The 5672-nt window shown below is 44.2% G+C and overlaps 1 pseudogene; it reads right to left on the bottom strand.

The window, feature by feature from the left end:
- Nucleotides 1–879: 879 nt before the first annotated feature.
- LOC146662452 (uncharacterized) lies at nt 880–3970 on the bottom strand (annotated as a pseudogene).
- Nucleotides 3971–5672: the final 1702 nt, after the last annotated feature.

Below are 5672 nucleotides of genomic sequence, written 5' to 3'. Positions count from 1 at the left end.
TGTGTTTCATGTTGTCAAGCTTGTGTTATCATGTCTACGTCTCTCCATGTTTCCTGTTTTATTTTGAAACTCTTGCATTCAAGGTGTTTTGTTTTACTTCCCGGGTGGCGTCATGTTCATTTGTGTCAGCTGTGTCTCCCTAGGTGTTTCCATTTCCCTCATTACCCTCTCTCCTGACTTCTTCCTGAATCAGAATCAGAAATACTTTATTTATCCCCAAGGGGCAATTAACATATAACAGTGACTAAAAGTGAATAAAGTGTCGGTAGTATAAAAAGAGTGTAGAGTAGTTTATGTTTCTGGTGTGGGAGATGGTCTTATCGGCTGGAGTTAAAAAGCAGAGTGGCTTTGGGGACAAAGGTGGCTCTCCTCCTCTCAGTCCTGCAGGAAATGCAGCGGAGGAGTCGCCCAGAGGGGAGCCATTGAAATGGTCATTGATGATTTTGGCTACCTGTCTTTGGGCTCTGACAGGCAGGCCAATGATTTTAGAGCACACTGATGCAGTGTGCTGCAGTCTGTTCCTGTTCTGAACGCTGAGGGAGTGGAGCCAGCAGGTGATGGAGAAGGTCATGATGCTTTCCAGGAAGGCATAGTAAAAAGTCGTCTTGATGGGTGTGCTGACTCCAAAGGAGTTGAGTTTCCTAAGGAGGTATAGCCATTGGTGGCACCTCCTGAGAATCTCCTCTGTGTTGGCAGAGAATTTCAGGAGGTTGTGAAAGATGGTTCCCAGGTATTTGTACTCCTCAACTACCTCCACTGGCTTCCCGTGGATGGTGGTGGTGACTGAAGCAGCCAGATCCCTCTGCCTACTGGAGAAGGTCACCACCATCTCTTTGGTTTTGCTCACGTTCAGTTCAAGTTTGGAGCTGTCACACCACTCTACAAACTCCTGCAGAGCGGGCCCATGGTGTTGTGAGGGGCCTGACAGCAGTGACAGGAGAACTGTGTTGTGAGCATATTGAACCAGCTGACAGTTGGGCTGTGTGGATCTGCAGTCATCAGTGGAGAGGATGAAAAGCAGGGGGGAGAGCCCACAGCCCTGGGGGGAGCCAGTGGAGATGGAACGGAGACCAGAAAGAGAGTTGTTCACCCGAACTTTCTGAGTCCTGTTGGTCAAAAAGTCCAATATCCACAGTATTAGCTGATCATTCCGGTGAAATTGGGTGGAAAGCTTAGTGGCCAGGATATGAGGCTGCAGAGTGTTGAACGCTGATGAGAAATCAGCAAACAGAAGTCTGTCGGAGGAGTCAGGGAGCTCCAGATGTTTGTGGATGGGGTCCAAGATGAAGATTTTTGCATCATCGACACCTCTGCGTGCACGGTAAGCAAACTGGAATGGGTCCATCAGGGGGTCAGTTGTTCTTACAATGTGCTGTTTTATGATCTTCTCCATGGCCTTCATCACCAGGGAGGTGAGGGCCACAGGACGAAGATCATTCAGAGACTTTGGGTTGTTTCTTTTGGAGATGGGGATGACTGTCGAGTGTTTCCACAGCTGGGGGACGGTGTGACTGTCAATTGAGTGTTGAAATAGAGTCCGGAACACACTTCCTAGTTGCCCTGCACAGTGCCTCAGAACAGCATGAACCAATTCAATTCTCACATTTGGATTTGTCCCTCTATAGGACCTGTTGCCACTTATTTTCAGTTTCCTCAAATATTTTAAGGACACGAGTTTTAAAGCTAATAGTTCTTTGGGAATCACATTGCTGATGTCATTGCAACAATACTATTTAATGCCTGCCAAACTGTTACCTTTGGCATTTTTCATAGACTCTGTTACTAGCAGCTTGTCACAAGAAGATTATAATGTATTATTTTTTTTATAATTTCTTTAACAAAGCATCTGAAAACATAACTTAAAACTGGTTCTTTGCTAAGTTGTCTGTTATGTATAGACAGTGAACAGCACATGAATCACAGCCTTTCGTGGCAGGGGCATGCGTGTAGAGATGGACGGCGGCTGAGAGGAGGCGAGACGGGAGATGAGCGGAAGATGATGGCTTGGCACAAGCCAAAGTATACTCTGCTGCTGACTCATCCATCTTTCAGACGCAGGAACAGCTGAGGGAGGGTCGGAGGGAGGGTGGGGGTGGTGGGTAGTGGGAGGGGGAAAGACACTGAGGACATATCGTGTCTTGTGGTGCACTCATGACTCACAAAGAGGGGGGTGCATGCGTGGGGGGAGAGCAATGTGGGAGATGCGTGTGGAAACACAAAATGTGTACAACATAATTACAGCTGCAAGCATCTGGTTTTTCTCTACTGTAGCTCATGACCACAGAAGGACGTCATTTTGGATTAACCTCCTAAGACCCAAACTCTTCCACGGCATGCATTTTTCATTTCTCTTTGATATTTGGGCATATTGGGGCCCGATAAATGTAAAAACAAAGAATTACCAGATATTTTTTTTTACCTTATTTTTGATTTTATGAAAAATAAGAGGCACATATGAGGATATTCGTTTAATATTTTGATAGTATAATGTCCTCGTAAATGGATATCAGGCAAAATTGAGCAAAATTGAGTATTTTGGTCTAAATAACCCAAAATGTGATGTCCACATATGTGGACACCAGGTCCTAGGAGGTTAATTTAAAACTTTTATATATTCTGAAATCTAAAAAAATGTATGTCATGGTCCCTGTGCCTGCCCAGCCGGCCTCACAAGGCTACACTTGTGTTTTCGCTTTTTCTCTCTCTCCCCTACCTCTCTGCCTGAGCGGAGCTCACAGCTGGCTCCCACCCTTGGCTCACACAGCTGTTGGCGATCAGCTGATTACCGATCTACTATTTGAGGCTGGGTCACAGATCCTCTCATCGCTGGATGATTGAGCTACTGACGTTAGTCTTTCTTTTGGTCTTATACCTTTACGCCCTACCTTCGTGATTTGTGAGTGATTTCTCCCTTCCCTATTCCAGTTTATCTTCCCGGACCTGTGACCTCCCCGCGGTACGGACATGTGTGAGTCGGATGTGAGGACGTGAGCGAGCGTGAGAGAGAAAAGAGAGAGCCTTCCCCTAATCCCCTGGAACCCTGGACTTTTCCCGTCACTGTATATAGTATTGCACTGGTGTGTAAATAAATCGTGTTCTGATACATCAACCTGCTCCGCGCTTGAGTCCCTGCTTTCAGTTTGTGACAATGTAAGTCCAGTTAAGAGTTTGTCGACTTTAAACCTGTCTAAGCTCAAACCAGACTTGGAGCTTGACTTTGTGATCATTATTCCTGTATAAAATCACACAAACTGTTACCTATTAAAAAGTTTGAAACGACACTGAACTTCATGTAGTACAGACACAATTTAAGAGGAGAGTTTGACTTCACCATTTATTTTTCACTGGTAAATTAATGACTTTGTCTCACTGCTGCCCAGACAAACTGCTTTCAGAAATGAGACAATATTCAGATGTGAAGGATAAAGGATATATTTTGTCATTTAAATGCACAAAGTCTGAGTGGTTGGCTCAACAAGGGGTGCCTGCGCCTGAACGTGGGCAAGACCCTCCTGTGTTCTCCCTGTCCTAACAAAATTTTAAAGCATTTATGACCACAGTGGACAGAATTGGGAATGAGTAGATCAGAGGGACAGCTCAGGTTGGGCAGTTTTGTGACAAAGTTAAAGAGGCAAGCTTGAGGTGGTTTGTGCAAGGAAGGATAGTGGATCTATTGGATGAAGGATGTTGAATATGGAAGTGCCAGAAAGAAGGAAAAGAAGAAGATTTGTGGATGTAGTGAAGGAGGACATTAGGAGGGTTGGTGTGACAGAGGAGGATACTAGGTATAGGGTGAAATGGAGAAAGGTGCTCCATTGTGGTAACCCCAAGTGGACCTATTATCATATGGTATTTTCTGTCATGTATATACTGTTCTGTTTCAAATAATCAGGACAACATACACTGTATTGCCAAAAGTATTGACTCACCTATCCAAATCATCAAATCCAGGTGTTCCAATCACTTCCATTGCCACAGGTTTAAAAAACAAACAAACAAGAGTCTAGGCATGCAGACTGCTTCTACAATTATTTGTGGCAGAATGGGTTGGTCTCAGGGGCCCAGTGAATTCCAGCGTGGTACTGTGGTGCCGGATTATGGTGTGGGTTCAGGCGTTGGGCTTGGCTCCTCAGTTCAAGTGAAAGGAACTGTTAATGCTTCAGCATACCAAGAAATCTTAGATAATTTCATGTTTCCCAACTTTGTGGGAACAGTTTGGGGATGAGTAGAGTGGATCAGTACATAAAGCAGGACATGGAAATGGATTTGTGAGTTGGGTCTAGAAGAACTTGACTGGCCTGCACAAAGACCTGACCTCAACCCAACAGAACACCTTTGGAATGAATCAGGGTGGGAATTGCGAGCCAGGCCTCCTCATCCAACATCAGTGTCTGACCTCACAAGTGCACTTCTGGAAAAATGGTTAAAAATTCCTATGAGCACACTTCTAAATCTTGTAAAAAAGCCTTCCTAGAAGAGTTGAGGCTGTTATAGCTTCTGAGTGTGGGCCAACATGAAATTAAACCCTGTGGATTAAGGGCTAAATTAGGATACTCGAGTTCATCTGTGTGAAGGCAGATGAGTGAAATACCGCTCCATAATACTTCATACAGCTCTAAATCATTTTTTACTGTTGGACATGTATGTATGATGATATCCTGTGAGCACATGCTGTTTAAACCGTCTGTTTGTGTGGAGCACCCAATTAGGATAAAGATGGCTTAAGGGAGAGGAACTAAGGGCGGCAACAAGACCCAGTATAAGATAAATAAAGATTATTTACAGCCATAAATCTTGCATTGCTTCTCTATAAACTCCAAGAATACAAATGTGGGACCAACAGTGAGAAAAAAAGCCCCCCATTAATGTCCTTAACAAGAGTGGTCAGTGACCTTTGAATTGAGATAGGATTTGAATCTTGTTATTGAGTTTCAGTGGGTAAATGTACCTCTGAGCTTTTTGGATTTTCTGACACTTTGGTTTTGTTTTATTTAACGTGGAGTCTGATTTATTTCAGCAGTCAGCTGGATGTTTGATAAGCTGGAGACCCCAGCCAGTAGTACACACCCACAAGCCTCTGTCCTCTGGTCTGGACTCCCACACAGCGTTACAAGCTTCAATGGTGGTTTCATCACTGGAGGAGGCCCTGGTTCATGTAAGCACTCATGACTCACAGAGCGTTCCTGTTACGCTCCTCTGCTGCTGCCGCCAACACCACTACTACCACCTCCACACCCAGAGGGAGGAGGACTGGGAAATAATCGACGCTTTAACAGACAATTCAGCATTCAGGTGCACAATCACGATTGAATTACTTGTGTATGTAATGAATGGGTCATTCAGTTATTTTAAAAAAATGCCCTGATGTGACTGCTGCTGAGGCAAACAAGTGGAAACAAAGAGCATTAAAACCTTGAAGCTAATGTAACTCTGCTCTATTACGCTCACAGATCAGCTCTTTACACATGATGACACATCTCTGGAGGACTGATGTCATCTGCATACATCCCAAAACATGTACCCGAAAAGGACCTTTTAACTCTCGCAGATCCCTGATGCACTCTTAAGGTTTGATTTTTCTTTTATTGTTCATTTATTTGGCACACAGAGCTTTTTTTTTTTTTTTTTTGTAAAACCTTTTCTTAAAGATTATGTCTGAGCAGGTTGGCAGT

This window comes from Rhamphochromis longiceps, linkage group LG9 (assembly GCF_057381845.1).
Source record: "Rhamphochromis longiceps isolate RC_006_pf linkage group LG9, R_longiceps_female_GT1.1, whole genome shotgun sequence".
Classification (NCBI taxonomy): Eukaryota; Metazoa; Chordata; class Actinopteri; order Cichliformes; family Cichlidae; genus Rhamphochromis; species Rhamphochromis longiceps.
This window is presented reverse-complemented; position numbering and strand designations above follow the sequence as displayed.